Raw genomic sequence first — 19,506 nt, forward strand, 5'->3', positions numbered from 1 at the left:
TTATAGGATAAAGTTTTGGGAGTTATTATAGGATAAAGTTTTGGGAGTTATTGTAGGATAACGTTTTGGGAGTTATTATAGGATAAAGTTTTGGGAGTTATTATAGGATAAAGTTTTGGGAGTTATTGTAGGATAAAGTTTTGGGAGTTATTATAGGATAAAGTTTTGGGAGTTATTATAGGATAAAGTTTTGGGAGTTATTGTAGGATAACGTTTTGGGAGTTATTATAGGATAAAGTTTTGGGAGTTATTATAGGATAAAGTTTTGGGAGTTATTGTAGGATAAAGTTTTGGGAGTTATTATAGGATAAAGTTTTGGGAGTTATTATAGGATAAAGTTTTGGGAGTTATTGTAGGATGTGCACACCAAGGTAATGGAATCCCATCCTGGTGCTGAATATCTCTGAGTTTCAGGGAGGGGGATCATAGGGCCACATATCCATGCTGTATGACTCCCTGAAGCATTGAAATCCCGCAGTCCTGTTCAATCCTGTTGCTCCCTCCCTTTGGCCCTCTGACAATAGGGAATGCCATATTGTCATTCCACGGAGTGTACAGAGCAGCAGACACCGCCGCTATGTGGAAATGTACAGGGGTTTGGGATATCTGAATAATATCATGTCTTACAGCCTGGAAGGTTTCAGTAGAGTAAACATTAAGTGACACTGTGACCTTGACTTGCACAAGCAATAAAACCTGGCTGTGCTGAGAGATCTGAATCTTCCTTCTACCAGGCCACAGATCTCTGTAATGAGCTGCTTGGTAAAGTGTAGCTTCCTCATGTGGCGAGGTCAACCCCTTACCCCCAACCAGAGCCAGCCAACCTCCAGGACCCTTGGGGGACCCTCGATCTGCAGCCTGGCAGCAGCAGAGTGCCCACTGGACCTACTTTCTTGACCACTCTCAGGGTTCTAAGCGCCATTCCAGGCTGTCAATGCCACCACACTGCCAAGGCACGGGGCCTGATCAGGGTTTGAGTGGGGAGGGGAGCTGAGTGGTGTTCTGAGTGGGGAAGGGGGCTAAATTAGTGAGTCTGAGTGGGGAGAGGGCTGAGTGCATGTCTGAGTGGGGGACCGATTGGTGTCTTGGGTCACGTGAATGTAGAAATTATGCTTTCTGAAACTCCTGGGTTAATGGGGCTTCCTGCTCAGGGCCCTCCTCTCCCTTCTCTCTAATCTCTCATTCAGCAGCTGATGTCACTTCACCAGGCCTCATTGCTTCCTCCAGACCAGGAGGGCCCCCTGATAAGATCCCCATGACCAAGCACTCCCTTTCTCCTGTCGATTTCTATTTTGTGTTTCCAATAAGGTACAGTAGCAATGCATTTGATTTGATTTGATTTATTATTGTCACATGTATTAGTATACAGTGAAAAGTATTGTTTCTTGTGTGCTATACAGCCAAAGCATACCGTTCATAGAAAAGGAAATGAGAGAGTACAGCATGTAATGTTACAATCGTCGCTAAAGTGCAGAGAAAGATCAACTTAATGCGAGGTAGGTCCACTCAAAAGTCTGATGGCAGCAGGGAAGAAGCTGTTTTCGAGTCGGTTGATACGTGATCTCAGACTTTTGTATCTTTTTCACGATGGATCAAGGTGGAAGAGAGTATGTCCGGGGTGCATGGGGTCCTTGATTATGCTGGCTGCTTTTCTGAGGCAGCGGGAAGCGTAGACAGAGTCAATGGATGGGAGGTGGGTTTGCGTGATGGACTGGGCTTCATTCAGAACCCATTATAGTTTCTTACGGTCTTGGACAGAGCAGATATACCAAGCTGTGATACAACCAGAAAGAATGCTTCTTTCTATGGTGCATCTGCAGAAGTTGGCGAGAATTGTAGCAGACATACCAAATTTCCTTTGACTCCTGAGAAAGTAGAGGTGTTGGTGGGCTTTCTTAACTATAGCATCCACATGGAGGGACCAGGACAGGTTGTTGGCAATCTGGACACCTAAAAACTTTCTAGATAAAGAAAAAATATTGATAGTGTATGCTCCACATAGTATCACAGCGTGCATCAAAAAAGGTCTTCAAATGCAGTGTGGTCAGTCTAGCTAAATCAGGAAAGTGAACAGTAAAAACTGATCATGGCTTCAACCAGCTCTTGCAATCCTCACCAATGTTTTCTTTATTCCCACTCAGCTGGTTGCTGTTCGGGAGGCTTGGTAATGGCAGAACTAGCCAACTTTAGGGACCACTGTACTTGGTAATCACAGGCTTAATCATCCTGGGAGTGATCATTCTTCATGTGCACTCCTTTACCAAGCTAACTCTTGTGCTAAAAGCAGGCTAAGAAAGCATTGCAGTTTAAGACTCCACCTTGGCCAACTTGGATCTGTTGAACTCCTAAACTACCCGTGTTGTAAATAGGCCCCATTTTATCATGCATGAATAAAGTTAGTATCCACTGATTTAATTTGAAATTTGGGTGGCACAGTGGTTGGCACTGCTGCCTCACAGTGCCAGGAACCCGGGTTCAATTCCCGGCTTGGGTAACTTTCTTTGCAGGGTTTGCACGTTTTCCTCGTGTTTGCGTGGGTTTCTTCCGGGTACTCTGGTTTCCTCCCACAATCTGAAAGACGTGCTGTTTAGGTGCATTGGCCATGCTAAATTCTCCCATAGTGTACCCGAACAGGTGCTGGAGTGTGGCGACGAGGGGGTTTTTGCAGTAACTTCATTGCAGTGTTAAGGTAAGCCCGCTTGCTATACTAATAAATACATTTTTAAAAATAATTCTCGTGAATTAGAAATGCAAACTCTTTGAGAAATTGAATCTGTGGTACAACATGGCACAAATTGCTCAGGACTGCTTTTTAAAGGTTGGTGCAGATTTGATGGGCCAAAGGACCTCTTCTGCACTGTATGATTCCATGATTCTATGAAAGGTATGCTGCAAACTTCACAACATTAGTACAATCGCATAGGTCCACTGAGGCCAAATAAGCAATGTCATTAAGGACAGGTTTCGTCCATACCTGCAGTCACCTCACAATCTACTGTTCTGGGTTAGGTTTCCAGTCACCAATTGATGTTTTGGTTTGTTTTTTTTTAAATGGATTACATTGCCCTTGCTTCTGCTATGTGTTTTTCTTTAAATTATTAATGAGTTTTTTTGATCCAAATTGATGGATTAGTATGGGGAATGGAAAGTGGATTATTTCTGTTCGCCCGTTGAATGGCGAAATACTTCTTCAGCTTCCAAAAGTTTTCTTTCATGTAAGTCAATATTATTTTCTAAACATTTCCAGTGTTATGAAGGAAAATTAAATATCCAACAATGATGACTTGCATTTATATAGCACATTTTACATAAGAAAACATCCCAAGAAAACACAGAGAAAACATCAAAAGAAGGAAATAGTTGAATAAAAGCAAAATACTGCGGATCCTGGAAATTTAAGATAAAAACTGAAGATGCTGGATAAACTCAGCAGGTCTGGCAGCATCTATGGAGAGAGAAAAATACAGTTAACATTTCAAGTCCACATGGCTTCTTCAAATAGCAATTTATTTATTAATGTCACAAGTAGGCTTACATTAATGCTGCAATGAAGCTACAGTGAAAATCCCCTAGTCGCCACACTCCGGATCCTATTCGGGTCCACTGAAGGAGGATTTAGCATAGCCAATGCATCTAACCAGCTCGTCTTTCGGACTGTGGGAGGAAACCGGAGTATGCGGAGGAAATCCATGCAGACATGGGGAAAATGTGCAGACTCCGCACAGACAGTGACCCAAGGCCGGAATCGAACCCAGGTCCCTGGCGCTGTGAGGCAGCAGTTCTAAACACCGTGCCACCCATCAAATTCTCAGACAGGTGGCTTAAAGCTCAGTCAAAGAGATGAGCTTAACATTTCTACAGAACAAAGAGAAGGTTTCTTTGGTCATATGCTTCTAAAAATCTTATTATGTAAAAGAAAGCAATCTAGATCCATCACTTCAAGGTCAGACTTGTCCTCTTTGCACTGGCCCTTCAGGAGGACTTATACAGGAATACTGTTAAGCTTTCTATTAAATGTCACGGAAATCAATCTTTTGTCTCAGTGGTGCACTGATACAGATGTCTTTCCTACTTTTGTCTGCATGGTGTCAATCAGCCTCTTCCAGAGTAATTACTTCTCTCATTAAATGTTTGTTCTCAAGAGAATTGCAATAAAAATAACTTGTGACAAACAGGATAGTTTCTGCCAGATCTGTCATAAATAGTCAAATGTGGTATTTATCATCGAATCATAGAGCTCCTACAGTGCAGAAGGAGGCCATTCAGCCCATCAAGCCTTCACAGACAACAATCCCCATAACCCCATGTATTTACCCTGCTAGCCTCCTAACACTAAGGGGCAATTTAGCATGGCCAATCAATCTAAGGAAATCGGAGCACCCAGAGGAAACCCATGCAGACACGGAGAGCACGTGCAAACTCCACACAGACAGTGACCCAAGGCTGGAATTGAACCCGGGTCCCTGGTGCTGTGAGGCAGCAGTGCTAAGCACCGTGCCACCCATATAAAAATAATTTTTTTACTCTGTCCTTAAAGTTACAAAGTCAATACTCAGAGTGGACCAGGCAAACCCAAATCCATTCCTTGCTTACTCCAAAAAAACAAATTCAAAATCCAATTGAATCCCATGCATGTCCACACAAGAGAGACGAACAAGGTCCAAGCTGACAGGATAAGGCATTGCACCCCATCTTGGGCTTGATCAGATGCTTGATAAAAGAACAAAGAAAATTACAGCACAGGAATAGGCCCTCCAAGTCTGCACCGACCATGCTGCCTGACTGAACTAAAGCCCCCTACCCTTCCGGAGACCAAATCCCTCTATTCCCATCCTATTCATGTATTTGTCCAGATGCCCCTTAAAAGTCACTATCGTATCTGCTTCCACTACCTCCCCGGCAGCGAGTTCCAGGCACTCACCACCCTCTGTGTAAAAAACTTGCCTCGTACATCTCCTTTAAACCTTGCCCCTCGCACTTTAAACCTATGCCCCCTGATCTTACCCAAAAAATTTTTTAAAATACTTTTCCAATTCAATCAAATCAAGTCCAATTCAGAGTCTCAACAAGTTGAGACATTTCCGATCCAGGCTGGCAAGACAGGGCAAGCGACCATTTATCCTGCCCTGGGGCTGATCTACATGAGCCAAGCTGATCGGAGGAGGGAAAGCAATTCCTCCTCCAAGACTTGAGCTCATTTGCATCTTAGCCAAAAGGCCGAGATACCGCTTTTAAAAATTGCTTCATATGAAACATATGAAGCTTCAATGTAACCTAATGACCTCAATCAAGTGCAGCATCCGCATAACTACACTTGATCTTAGCCAAAAGGCCGAGAAGTGATGACATAACTATTGTTTGTATATTCAAATAACTAAAGCTCATGCTGATGCTAATGTGGCCTCCTCATTTTTAGCGCATATGCTTTCTACACCATTTAATATAGCTGAGTCTGTTGTGAAGAAATTAGGAAAATCAAGATTAAAAAATGAAATTAGAATAAAATAAAATTTGAAAATCAGATAAAAGATGAACTGATAAGTCAAACTGTCTAAAGGGGTGTTTTTGATATGCAAAATTAGTGTAGCAGATGGAAAACAAGGGTTTACCGAGGGAAAAATAAAGGTGTATAGAAGAGGTGACCTCAAAGTGGATAGATAGGAAATAATTTGCACCTCTTTGCTAAAAGACTGGTCCAGAGGGTGGGTAAAATCAAAGAGATAAATTTGTATATCCATAACGAGATAACTGAAGAGGGCAGAGAAACAGCGACCATCAGAGCCACATCCAGCTGTAGAAATCCATCTCTTCCGAAGACAAGCTGTTGTTGAAAGGCTGCTATTTAAAATCAAAACTCTGCCAGAGAAGAATTTCTACACCGAAACTGAAGATGGCTTTCCCAACCTGGAAAATAACCTATGGTGTGGTAACTATCTGCTGGATTTAGCTCACCAAGTTATGTAATATTGGATATTGTTTGGGAATAGTGGCATTTCTCAGAGTTCAGGAAACAAAGGTAGTTGGGAAGAAGGGGTAACTTCATGAGATACTGTGTGCATATAGCCATTGTTCTAGATAAATGTACTGTTATAGTGTATTTTTGTCTTCCTTGTCATGTGTTTTCTTTTAAGGTAACAAATATTTTTTATTAAATGATCACAACAGGGCTCTACTGTTCCTCCCTGGTTTGTATATCTTTTCTCACATTGTACCAAATTGAAAATATACACCACTCAGAACTGGCGTTCCAAGTTACCCTTCTGGGTTATAGGATACCCTTGCGTTTAACATTAACAGGATTCTTAACATTGTGACCTGGCCAAAGACTTGAACCACACAAATCTGAGGATAATGTGAGCAAAGCTTGCAATGTCTACAGAGATTGTACTTTTGAGAGAGAGAGAGAGAGGTTTGATTGACAAGCCTGTGAGTCACTTTTTGTGAACAAAGGTGTCAGCAACAGTTTTCCTCGACTTCTTACAGTTAGAAATAACAGCAAAAGACTAAAGGAAATCCATGGTCATGGAGCTGTTATAATTCAGGTCAGAGACTCCAAAGTGCTTTATGAAGTCTGTCTGGATCATATGTTTTGCAATTTGAATTTGGCTAGGGTAAACATGAGATGTTTCACTTCAGGTATGATTCAAATGAACCTCTAGGGAGCTTTTATCAAGCAAAGTTTATTTAAGAATATAGTTAATGTATAGCAATAACTTTTACCAATTGCAAACAAGAAAAAAACCCCATGATATTGTATAACCCTTGACAAATATATGAAATGTTCCAACCAAAAAATCCCCTTAAAACATACCCTTTCCATACGTTTAGCACAGAAAATACGAATGCTCATGTGATGCGGGAATTTAGTCCTTTGGTTGGAGAAATGAAACTCCGATTTCCCAGCCTTGTAAATTCCAGCAGCCCTCAAGGTAGAGATAATGCCATTGCTGGCCCCTAGCTTGTAGCCAATGAACCACTGCAAGAGACCGAATTCTCACTCCAGGAAGGCAAGAAGACCTGCATCCAGCTAACCAGCAGAATCTATAATACCAGTCAGAGAGAGAGAGAGAGGGAGAGAGAGAGGAAACCTGCCTACAACTTGACAACCAGGACAGCTTCTGACTCTGAACCAAAACTGAAAATTAATCTTTGGATTTTTCTATGGAGGAACCAGCTGACTTTGTCTTGTCAATCAATCTTCCCCCTAACAATTCAAAAGGTGGTAAAATCCCAGACACTGCATGAGGCCCAGAGTAAAAATAAACAAAGCCCCATTTAAACCATTGAAGCAGCAATAAAAAGACTTCTAAGCAGACAGCCGGTGTCACAATGAATCCAAAAGGCCTGCTTACAAACTGCAGAAAACATGACTTTAAAAAATACATTTTTTAAAGGCACACTAGCGTCACAGAGCAGTATGGTTTTAAACATAGGGCTGCAAAGCACAGGCTTGAACCCAACACATTCGAGGCCTGAAATGCAAAGGTTAGACTTTACTCAGTGATAAAGGCATAGCAAAAACCAGCAAGTCAGTTTGCATGGCTTATTGGTGTGGATCCCTTGGTCAGTGGTGAAGCAAGGGTGAACGCTGCTGACTACATTTAAAACTATGTTGCTGGCTGCAGTGGAAACCTGCTCTGCCATGGAGTTGCATGGGTCCAATGATGGGGCGAGTGGAGAGGCCTAATGTTGTGGCACAATTTCAGCAAAGCCATTGCGCCTTTGAGTTTGTGAGCTGAAGACACAGTTTTGAATTCTACCATTAGCTCAATTACAGATAAGTGGAGTTATTCATTTTAAATGTTTCTTTTAATGCACCTTTAGTTCTGGATGCACCACACCAACACCCCCCCTCCAACCAACTGAGTCACAGTGCCAGCTTACCAGGATTTAAAGAGTATTCTGATAAAGGTCTGCACGCTTAAACAGGCTCTATGATTGCTAGGAGCAACCCTAAATAAATTGGCATAAGTACCCGAGAAAATACAGTACAATCACTCCAAGTTTGCAAATTGACAGGTTCTGACAAGACCATCTGGCTAAGATCTTCTATCCTCGTCACAGCTGGGAATTTCCAGTGCTGCTGAAAGTGAATGAGGTTTCGGCTAGGAAGTCAGATTTTCCATTCTCATTTGCAATGAGTCCTCCCACAGACGAGACTGAAGAATCCCACCCTCAATGTGAGGGTTGCGGGGCAGGCCAGCGATCGGGAGGGTGTCAGTGAGGAGTCACTGCGCATGCGTCAATCTCGGCACTGGCATATCGGCGCACACGCAGTAACCTGCTCAGTGTGCTGATTTCAGCCTTTCCAGCGCGGATAGGCCCTGCCCTCTGAAATTTAATGATACTCATGCAGGCAGCTACTGCAGTGCACAGAGTGTGGTAGATTTTTCTCTGAACTCTCACTGAAAAAACCAGCATGAATTACTCCAGTTTTCATGCACATTTGACACTTCAAATTTTTCGGGAAGAATTCTGCCCCTTGAGTTAGGCACACATCACAATCCCTGCATCCGTTCATTAAGATTTGCCCCCACTTGTGTCCACCTCTTATTGAAAAGCAATCCCATTGTTGCAACCCTGGAATATGCTGTCAGATAATTAGGTGTTGGGCTGGACTGGCATAATCCTAAATGCAAAATGTTTAAACTGCTTTTCAGAATAACCAACAATGGACAACCCAAAAGAATACAGACTTTAACTTGTACCTTTACGATTGGGTTCAATTTTGATGTTCTCATTATTGAGTATGCAATTGGCATTCACTGACATGGCTTGCATGCCATACCTGTGGTGAACCATCATTGGTTCCCACTAGATAGTACTGAGCCAGGGTCTGGCCAGTACTATGAGTCTGTATATATGTTGCTGTTGGGGTTAGGGATGGGTTGTTCTACTTGTTGCTGTTGGGGTTAGGGTTGGGCTGTTACACCTGTATTATAGTTATTATGGTACATCCCAGTCGGGCTCCGCCTCCTGGGAGAGGTATAAAGGTCACTGCTCTGTCTGGGACCCCTCAGTCTGGGATCGTGTACTATACATGGTAGCTTCGTTGTAATAGTAAATAAAAGCCTTTATTTCCTTGAGCATCTCAAGCCTCATGTGTGATAACGCGCATCAATTTTATTTACTATTAATTAAATTCTCGTCGTTAAAAAAAAAGAAAGAAAACGATACAGAGAGTATGGAGCAAATGTTAAAACCCGAACGTCTTACACTGGATCCACGTGCGGCGGGCGCCTCTAACACCTTCGACCACTGGTTGAAATGTTTTGAGGACTACCTTGCAGCCTCCGCAGCGGTCACCGCAGACGACGACAGACTCCGGGTCCTCCACGCGAGGGTAAGCGACACCGTATATCTCGCGATCCGTGCGGCCACCGACTACACAAGGGCCCTCGAGCTTCTTAAGAAGCGTTACATTAAACCGCCAAACGAGATGCATGCTCGATACCTCTTAGCCACTCGACGACGGCAGCCCGGCGAAACGACAGAAGAGTACGCGAACAAGCTCCTACAGCTAGCCAGGGGCTGTAACTGCAAAGCAGTGTCGGCAGACCAGAACATGAACGACCTCGCTCGAGATGCGTTTGTGGCGGGAATCGGATCATCTTATATCCGACTCAGACTGTTGGAGCAAGGTAATCTTGATCTCACTAAGTCGATAGAACTAGCGGATACATTGGAGACGGCCTCCAAAAGCCTAGTATTGTATCCCGAAGACCACGTGGAGACAACGTGGCAGGCGGGTTCGAAAAGCTGCATGATGGCGTGCCCACATTCGGGCCTGACGACGGCAGCAGCTCCGGGCGGCCCGCGGTGTTACTTCTGTGGGGGAGTGAAGCACACTCGGCAGCGATGTCCCGCTAAAGCTGTGTTGTGCTCCGCCTGCGGTAAGAAGGGGCACTATTCGAAGGTATGTCGATCCAAACTTACTTCCAGGAACAGCGGTGCGGCCTGCGACTCCCCGGAGCCCGGTTCTTCGTCGTCGGCATCGTCGAGGGTTTCGTCCACGTGCGAGGCCAGGACGCCGCCATTACAGTCGACGGAGTCGCAAGAGATGCGCGACCACCAGGGGTCGCTGATTTTGGCACCATCACCCACGTGCGACCTGTGGGAGCAGCCATGTTGGTCGGCACCGACCGCGAACGACCAGCAGGGGTCATCTTCATCTATCTCAGCTGCCTGCAGTGGCACTCACAAACCATCAGTGGCGTCGATCATCCTAGACCAGGCCAAGCCTCACAGACTCGACAAGTCTATAATGGACATTCAGGTAAACAAACACTTGATTTATTGTCTGTTTGACAGCGGGAGCACTGAGAGTTTTATTCACCCAGATGCTGTGAAGCGGTATGGCCTCCAGATCCAACCTGTCAAAAAGACGATTTCGATGGCATCAAGGTCCTGGTCTGTCACCGTGCTAGGGAGTTGCGTGGTAAATTTAACGGTGCAGGGCACGGTTTACGAGCGCTTCAAGCTCCTGGTGTTGCCGCACCTTTGCGCGCCAATACTCCTCGGACTAAATTTCATGGTCCACTTGAAGAGTGTAACCCTACAGTACGGTGGGCCACTCCCTCCGCTTTCAGTGGGAGAACAGCAGCTTCCAAATTGCCCAACGCGCCCCGCCTGTAGCCTCTCGACGCTGAAGATTACCACACCCTCCCTGTTCCAGAATCTTGTGCCAGGCTGCAAGCCCATCGCGACTAAGAGTAGGCGTTATAGCGCTGAGGATCGGATCTTCATTCGATCTGAAGTTCAGCGGCTCCTCAAGGAAGGGATCATACAACCTAGCGCTAGTCCATGGAGAGCGCAGGTCATGGTGGTCAAGAGTGGGAACAAACCCTGGATGGTCATTGACTACAGCCAGACCATTAATAGATACACGCAGCTGGATGCGTATCCCCTCCCGCGCATATCTGACATGGTCAACCAGATTTCGCATTAGCGGGTGTTCTCCACCATAGACCTCAAGTCTGCCTACCACCAACTCCCCATTCGCCCAGAGGACCGACAATACACGGCTTTTGAGGCGGATGGTCGCTTGTATCACTTTCTCAGGGTTCTTTTTGGTGTCACCAATGGGGTCTCGGTCTTCCAGCGTGCTATGGACCGAATGGTGGACCGTAACGGACTGCGGGCTACCTTCCCGTACCTGGATAACGTCACCATCTGCGGCCATGACCAGCAGGACCACGACACAGATCTCCTTAAGTTCCTACGCACTGCATCTCGCCTGAATCTGACCTACAACAGGGAGAAGTGTGTATTTCGTACGCGCCGTTTAGCCATCCTCGGATACGTGGTGGAAAACGGGGTCATTGGCCCTGATCCAGACCGTATGCATCCCCTCCTTGAACTTCCCCTGCCCACTAGCGCAAAAGCACTGAGAAGATGCTTAGGCTTCTTCTCTTACTATGCACAGTGGGTTCCCAATTACGCGGAAAAAGCCCGTCCGCTCATCAAGTCCACCTCTTTTCCCCTAACACCAGAGGCTCGATTGGCCTTTGATAAACTAAAAGCCGACATCGCGAAAGCCATGATGCACGCTGTTGATGAGTCCATCCCCTTTCAGGTGGAGAGCGATGCATCTGATTTTGCCCTGGCCGCCACACTTAACCAGGCGGGCAGGCCCGTCGCCTTTTTTTCCCGCACCCTCCAAGGCCCCGAAATCCGACATTCAGCGGTGGAAAAGGAGGCCCAGGCCGTTGTGGAGGCCGTCAGGCATTGGCGCCATTACATTTTGGCGGGAAAACTGTTCACCCTGATCACGGACGAGCGGTCCGTGGCGTTCATGTTCAATAACACGCTGCGGGGCAAGATCAAGAACGACAAGATCTTGAGGTGGAGAATCGAACTCTCCACCTATAATTACGACATCATGTATCGTCCAGGGAAACTCAACGAGCCCTCGGATGCCCTGTCGCGTGGAACATGCGCCAGTATACAGGAGGACCGTTTGCAGGCTCTCCATAATGACCTATGCCATCCTGGGGTCACTCGGCTCTACCACTTCGTAAAAGCTCGCAATCTGCACTACTCGGTGGAGGATGTCAGGTCCATAACGAGAAGTTGTCGGGTATGCGCGGAATGCAAACCGCACTTTTACCGACCTGACCGGGCACAACTAGTCAAGGCCACTCGTCCCTTCGAAAGACTGAGTGTCGACTTTAAGGCCTCTCTTCCCTCGACAGATCGGAATGTGTACTTCCTCAACATCATTGATGAGTACTCGAGATTCCCTTTTGTTATTCCCTGCTCTGATACATCCACTGCCACGGTTATCAAGGCATTCCGTGATCTTTTTACTCTGTTCGGGTACCCCTGCTACATTCACAGCGATAGGGGCTCTCCGTTCATGAGTGATGACTTGAGGCAATACCTGCTCTCATACGGGATTGCCTCTAGTAGAACCACGAGCTACAACCCTAGGGGTAACGGACAGGTGGAACGTGAGAATGCTACAGTCTGGAAGGCTGTCTTACTGGCGTTGAAGTCAAAAAGCCTTCCAGTCTCCCGTTGGCAAGAGGTGCTCCCTGATGCGCTCCATTCCATACGCTCACTCCTGTGTACGGCAACCAACGCTACTCCTCATGAGAGGCTGTTTTCATTCCCTCGGAAGTCTTCCTCTGGGGCCTCATTACCGTCTTGGTTGACGTACTCAGGACCTCTCCTCCTGCGGCGACATGTAAGGGCCCGCAAGTCCGACCCGTTGGTCGAACAGGTCCATCTCCTCCACACCAACCCTCAGTATGCCTATGTGGCATACCCTGACGGGCGAGAGGACACGGTCTCGATTCGAGACCTGGCGCCAGCAGGGGACGTAGAAACCCCTGTTGCTCCCATACCTCCTGTTACAAAACCCATAGCTCTTGTTTCCCCTCCGGACACGTCGCGGGCAGCATCGGGACCATTACTTAACCCTTTTACTCCCGTGTACAGCTTGCCTGAGTCCAGGAGATGGTCACCACTTCAGGGCGTGTCGGAACTCAACGGATTATCATCACCTCGGGGTCAGCCGGCCCGTGAGACTGTGGAGGAACCGTTGGACATCGCCTTGGGGAGAATGCCACCGCGAGTGCCTACTCCGGTGTAATCACCGGTGTTGAGGAGGTCACAACGATGGTGCGGTCCCCCTGACCGTCTGAACTTATAGACTGATGACAAATTATTCTGTTTTGTTTTACCCCGCCGGCCTTTGTCTTCAAAGGAGGGGTGAATGTGGTGAACCATCGTTGGTTCCCACTAGGTAGTACTAAGCCAGGGTCTGGCCAGTACTACGAGTCTGTATATATGTTGCTGTTGGGGTTAGGGATGGGTTGTTCTACTTGTTGCTGTTGGGGTTAGGGTTGGGCTGTTACACCTGTATTATAGTTATTATGGTACATCCCAGTCGGGCTCCGCCTCCTGGGAGAGGTATAAAGGTCACTGCTCTGTCTGGGACCCCTCAGTCTGGGATCGTGTGCTATACATGGTAGCTTCGTTGTAATAGTAAATAAAAGCCTTTATTTCCTTGAGCATCTCAAGCCTCGTGTGTGATAACGCGCATCAATACCCCAGGAAGGTTGTCAGTATCTTGAGAAAGGGAAGGAAGAATAATGGCAAAGAAAATAAATTGTTTTTTGACAACAGGACTGAATGCAGCCAACACAGAGTTTTGAAAGGAAGCAATACTACCAGAATTTTAATGGTCCAACACATTTACATGCAATTCAGTTTGGTTGGGACTTAGAACATTCATAAATTTAGCTCTCGTATTAAAAGCCCCGAGTTTTGGCATGATCCCCAAGCTCAAAAGCTTGTATGACAAATCATAAACTGTCACTGCACTTGCAATACCATGACCATTATACAAGGTCACAAACACTCTCCGTTGACTGAGAGAAAGCTGCAATGTATAATTTCATTTTGAGAATAGCTGTGGCAACTCCCACTGCAAATGATTCAGTATTGAATTCCAAAGTGTTAGATAATTTCAAAATCTAAGTAATGTTATAATATTTGTCTTTGTTCACTGACTTTAGGTACTGTGATTGCAAATCCTTTCTTGCCACTAATAGCAGCAACAATAAAGAACAGAGGTGCCTCCAGAAGAGGAGGAAAGACATTTTCAATTCAAAATGGCCACAGTTGCCAGGCCATTATTGTGGAGAGGCCTTCTCTCCACTGGATAGTCAGTAGCCACAGCTGTGGCCAGAGAAACATGGCAAGTGTGGAAACAAACGTACCTAGTGGAATGGACGCTGCCCCATCCTGGTCTGCGTCTGGGAGGCCAGTGCAATTCCCTGGCCATGTTTCAGCCTCACTGGGAGGCCCATGTGCCAACAATTCCAGTTGGCCACTCTTTAATAGGCTATTTAATTGGCCCAGGCTGTTTGATTTTGAGGGTGGGTAACCATCACTGCCCCGCACCATCACACAACTCCCACTGCAACCCTGTCTCCCCTCCCAAACCACCACCATGCTCTGTCTGGAACAAAAACAGATCAGAGATTGGAATATACTGGCAGTCTGGCACGTCACTCCCCAGTGCCAATTTCCGGACCTTCCCATCTCCAGTCTGGGCTCCAATGTGAATCCAACATTCTACCTATTAACTCTGTTCCTCTATCTGTGAATACTGATTGGCCTGAAAAGTACTTAGAGCATGTCCTGTTGTTTTTCGGGTCAATCCAAACCTATCCAGAAACCAGATTCAATCAGCAGGATGTCTTGATTACGCTGACCCCCCTGCCAGTAGCATTACACAGAGTAATTTGCTAGCAATCCCAGCCTTCCTGGATTGTTAGTCTGCTGTGCAGAATCAATATTGTTTTAGAGCACAGCAGAGAACACAATATTCCATCCTTAATGTCTCTTCACTTTAAAGTGAGTGTGACATACTGCTCACTTGCAAAAGAACATTGTAAATATTGAGATAAACTATATACACCTTATCAAAGTGAAAGGGGACCAAACCTACCTCTGACAAAAAAAGTTTTTGACTGAAAATGTTAACTCTGTTTCTCTCTCCACAGATGCTGCCTGACCTTGTCAGTATTATATTTCCAGCAATTTCTGTTTTTAATTATCACTTCTTGGGACTTGCACTTTATCTTTTCAGCAATACATCTATTTGTCCTTTCCACCACTGCTGTACATTATGCCGATGGGTTTAAAGGCAGATTACACTGAATATGCCAAAGTCCCCTCTTCTATAAATATTAAAACAGCTCAGTCGGCATTCTTCCAAAAACATTCTAAGTCCCCGATTTGCGTGAAAACAGGAGTAACTCCCGCTGATTTTTTTAGCGGGATTTCCAGAATGAATCTCCGATATTATGTCCATCATAGAGTGCCCTAGTGTGATTCACTCTGAAAATCAGGGGACTTTCCACCCGAGATGCCGGCAGCTTGGTGCTGAGTGAGCAACTGCGCATGTGTCGATCTGTCAGCACGGGGATCTGTGAATGCGTAGTGGTCCCGGATAGCCAGCCTCCTGATGACTGGTCAGCCCAGCAATCCCCCATCACTGCCCCTCTGACCCCCACCTGCCCCCCCCAAATCGCTGGCCTCCCGGATCTCCCTGGCCAGCCCCAAAGTCTCCCACCCTCCCCCTCCCCACCCTGGCCAGCCCGATTTCCCCGATCCCTTCCGGTAACCCCGACCACCCCCCCCGACAGTCCTGACCCCCCTTTCCTGCAGCCCTGATCTCTGCCCCCCCCCCCCCCCACCCCAGCCATCCCCGATTTCTCCGATCCACTGCCCATCCAGCCCCGATCTCCCGATCCCCTCCGGTAACCCCGACCATCCCTCCGACAGTCCTGACACCGCCCCGCCCCCGACAGTCCTGACCCCCCCTTTCCTGCAGCCCTGACCGCTGCCCCCGCCCCCCCCCCACCCTGGCAGCCCCGCCGTCCCCCCCCCCCCCCACCCGGATGGCCAGCCCCGATCGTCATCCTCCCTCCCTCTGCCACCAATCCTAAATGCAGAGTGGGAGTGGGTAACCCACACCCCCATAGATCAGCCCCGAATAGGCCCAGCCCCACAATAGGCTCATTCTTCTCTGGCCTTTCCCCCTTGGCACAAACCGATGCCCGGTGGGTAGTGCCATGGTGCCCCCTTGGACAGTGCAAGAGTGCCCGGCTGGCACTGCCTGGCTGGCACTGCCCAAAGGCATACCCCTTTACCCCTGAGCTCCCTGCTAGACCTCAATAGCCTCTGTTCCCTCCAGTGGGATCGTCCGTCTGTATCCCATTAGCGGGGAGCAGTTGTAAACCCCACTGGAGTGAACCACTCCTGGCCAGGGGAGGGGGACGAGGCGGGGGTTTGGTGGGGGAGATGCCAGCGGGCCCGGAGACTTCGGTCCGATTTCTGGCGTGGAGCTGATGACACTGATAATCTTCGGCTGGAAGATGCACGGAGACTGTGGCACCCAGTGGGGAAGCCCGCAAAATGGTCTCCACTGATGTCTCCTGGCCCGCTGCGCTACTCAAGCAGCACCACAGGCTGGGAGAATCGCGCCCCTCTTGTTGGTTTCCTTTGCCCAAATTCCATACATTAAGTAACATAGCACAATGGTTATGTTAATGGGTTCTATACAATAAGTAACATTGTTCAAAGGTCATGTTAGTGGATTCCGTACATTAAATAACATAGAACAGTGGTTAAATAAGTGGACTACCAACACATTGTACATGAGTTCAAATCCTTCATGACACTTGACAAATGCGAATTCTGCAAGTAAAAAACAGTGAACTGCTAGTGCTCTTCAAAAAGATTTATTAATTGATCTTAATGAATCGGATAAATAAAACCAAAGGATGATTCTATGCTGCACAAGGGAAAATTAGCTAAGGTAATTGCTACAAAGGGAAAGTGTGAGGCAATGGTACAGGAGGCAGCAATAAGGGCACTGATGCATTGTAAATATTCAGATTGGTGGTCAGGGAAATGTTTAGAAGATTACTGGTCAGAATTAGGGTCTGGGTGGACAAACTGATTCAGCATGAATCAGAAGAAGCAGCAAACAGCCATTATGGAGAGTGAGCCCTCAATCCTGAAGAAATGTGATTTCAGCAGAAAGGCAGTTAGGGTCGGCCGATTTGATTTACTTGATGTAAAGTTAGGAACTTTAAGAAAATGATAGAGGTGGCAGCTGAATTTATTGAAGTGAGTGAGATACCAGTGTTGAATGTCTCAGTCGGTCCCTGATCTCCTGCTATAACTTCAGTGCAAGATTAGCAAATTCCTCAGCGGAATACTGTGAAGCTATTTCACTTTATTCTAAACCACAGGAGATTACTGTCAGATCATTCAAGAAGCCGTGACAAGAAGTGGGAACACCATTGGGTCATACAGTCATAGAGGTTTACAGCATGGAAACAGGCCCTTCAGCCCAACTTGTCCATGCCACCCTTTTGTTTTAATGTCTAAACTGTCCCAATTGCCCGCGTTTGGTCCATATCCCTCGATAGCCACCTTACTCATGTTACTGAACATTTTTTAAAAGACAAAATTGTACCCGTTAACAGTAGATGCCTTTGCAGAATCCATATGGCAATTTCATAGAATCATAGAATCCTACAGTGCAGAAGCAGGCCATTTGGCCCATCAAGTCTGCACCGACCACAATCCCATCCAGGTCCTACCCCAATAACTTCATTTACCCTTCCAGTTCCCCTGACACTAAGGGTCAATTTAGCATGGCCAATCAACTTAACCTGCACATCTTTGGAGTGTGGGAGGAAACCGGAGCACCCAAAGGAAACCCACGCAGACATGGGGAGAACATGCAAACTCCACACAGACAGTGGCCCGAGCTGGAAATTGAACCTGCATCCCTAGTGCTGTGAGGCAGCAGTGTGCTAACCACGGTGTCACCATGCCGCCATGCTGGCCATATTTCAAGTTTCCGTGGATCAGACGCTGAACTGCAAAGTGTAAGATGGAAAATGAAAGGAAGAGCAGTCTGAAATATGAAATTAAAGGTTCAGTGAGATATTATAAATGAGACATAGTGGACAGACTTGAGAAGATATCACAACCGATGCAATAGCGCAGGATAAGAAAAGAAGAATTCAAGCCTGGTGAACATACATTTGTTACCTCAGTGGCTGCTAAGGTGAATGGAAAGAGGAGTAAAAGGTGAATGTAACATGATTTGGGACTAGCAGGTAGAGCTGGATGCGGCTGTACATTAAAGACACACTTTCCAATGCAAACCGGTAATGCACCTAAACCAACATCTTCCCAATGTGTTCAGATCCATAAAGATCGAGAGGCTGCACCATAAAGCTGGTACAATCAGTCCTCATTGTACCAGAAAACTTGGAGGGAACTGGGGAAACCATTAGGCAGAGAGATAAAGAAACGTGAAGGTCCTGGGAGAAAAGGCAAACATAAAGAGAGTGAACAGAAGAGTAAGAAGTGAAAAGAAGAAAGAAAAAAGGGGCTGGCAACTATTTAAAGCATCAGATTCGATTTATTGAGCTAATCAACATATATGAGAGGTGCTGCAGGAGTCAATCTGAGCGGATACCTTACCTATGAATGCTTTCATCTCAGTTCATAGTCTTGCCTGAATGGTAATTTGATTATAGAATATGCATATTTCTTTATAATGGCTTGGCTTTGGATGAACATATGAACAATAACACTTGGGAAAATACCCTCTGCTCCATCCAGCCTGTCCCATGTAACTGTGTATCACCATATAGATACTCCTCATTCTACACAGCAGCTATGTGATTCTCTTGGAGTGATGTAGAAAGACAGATCACATTCAGACCAATTTTGTGGGTTAAAATCTGGCAAAATGTCTCTCTAACCCCACTTTGCAATTAAACTGAGTCCAGGAGATCACTCCGGCTGTAATCATTTGATACATTTTGTAGGCGTGATCTCAATCCCAACCAGAAACAAGCCCAGCTCTCGTTTGAAGGAATTCAGTGAATCGGCATCTGCCATGCAAAACGGCAGCCTGTTGTCCAAAATCTACTCTTCTCAAGAAAAATAACCATCCCCTGGCATCTAACCTAGGTCTGACCATCCAACTTAAAATTGTGAGACATTGTCCTCTCTAGCTATTTAATTTTAACAAACTCTTGACTCAAACAAAATGGGGGAGAAACCTTCTTCCCCTCAAAACCAGGCATCAGGATTGTGCTGTTCATCTAACCTGTGCTTATTTGTTTTGTTACAGGCAACAGAATAAAGTTGTGTTTTACATGTTAGCTGTGCGAAGCCTGGCCTCTTCCTGTGGTGCACTGGCTGCACGCAGCAGCACGAGACCCAAAATTGCAAATGACGACTGCTACTTCAACGGGAAAGTGTATTATGGCTGCAAGAAGTGGAGAGGATCATTTGAAAATTGAACATGTGCTCTGGCACTTTCAGGAATGGCAAAACACTTGACAGAGAACACGCCCTAGCTTTCTGACACTGCACTGGAGATTGGTGAAGAGAGGTCCTCCATCAGTCTTGGAGAGTAGAGGTTGGGGTGCAGGGACAAGACGCCCTCAGATG

The 19,506-nt window shown here is 46.3% G+C and overlaps 1 pseudogene; it reads right to left on the reverse strand.

Annotated features, from left to right (window-relative positions):
- Positions 1-5,142: 5,142 nt before the first annotated feature.
- On the reverse strand, positions 5,143-5,344 carry LOC144496234 (U2 spliceosomal RNA; annotated as a pseudogene).
- Positions 5,345-19,506: the final 14,162 nt, after the last annotated feature.

Source organism: Mustelus asterias, chromosome 7 (genome assembly GCF_964213995.1).
Source record: "Mustelus asterias chromosome 7, sMusAst1.hap1.1, whole genome shotgun sequence".
NCBI classification, from domain to species: domain Eukaryota; kingdom Metazoa; phylum Chordata; class Chondrichthyes; order Carcharhiniformes; family Triakidae; genus Mustelus; species Mustelus asterias.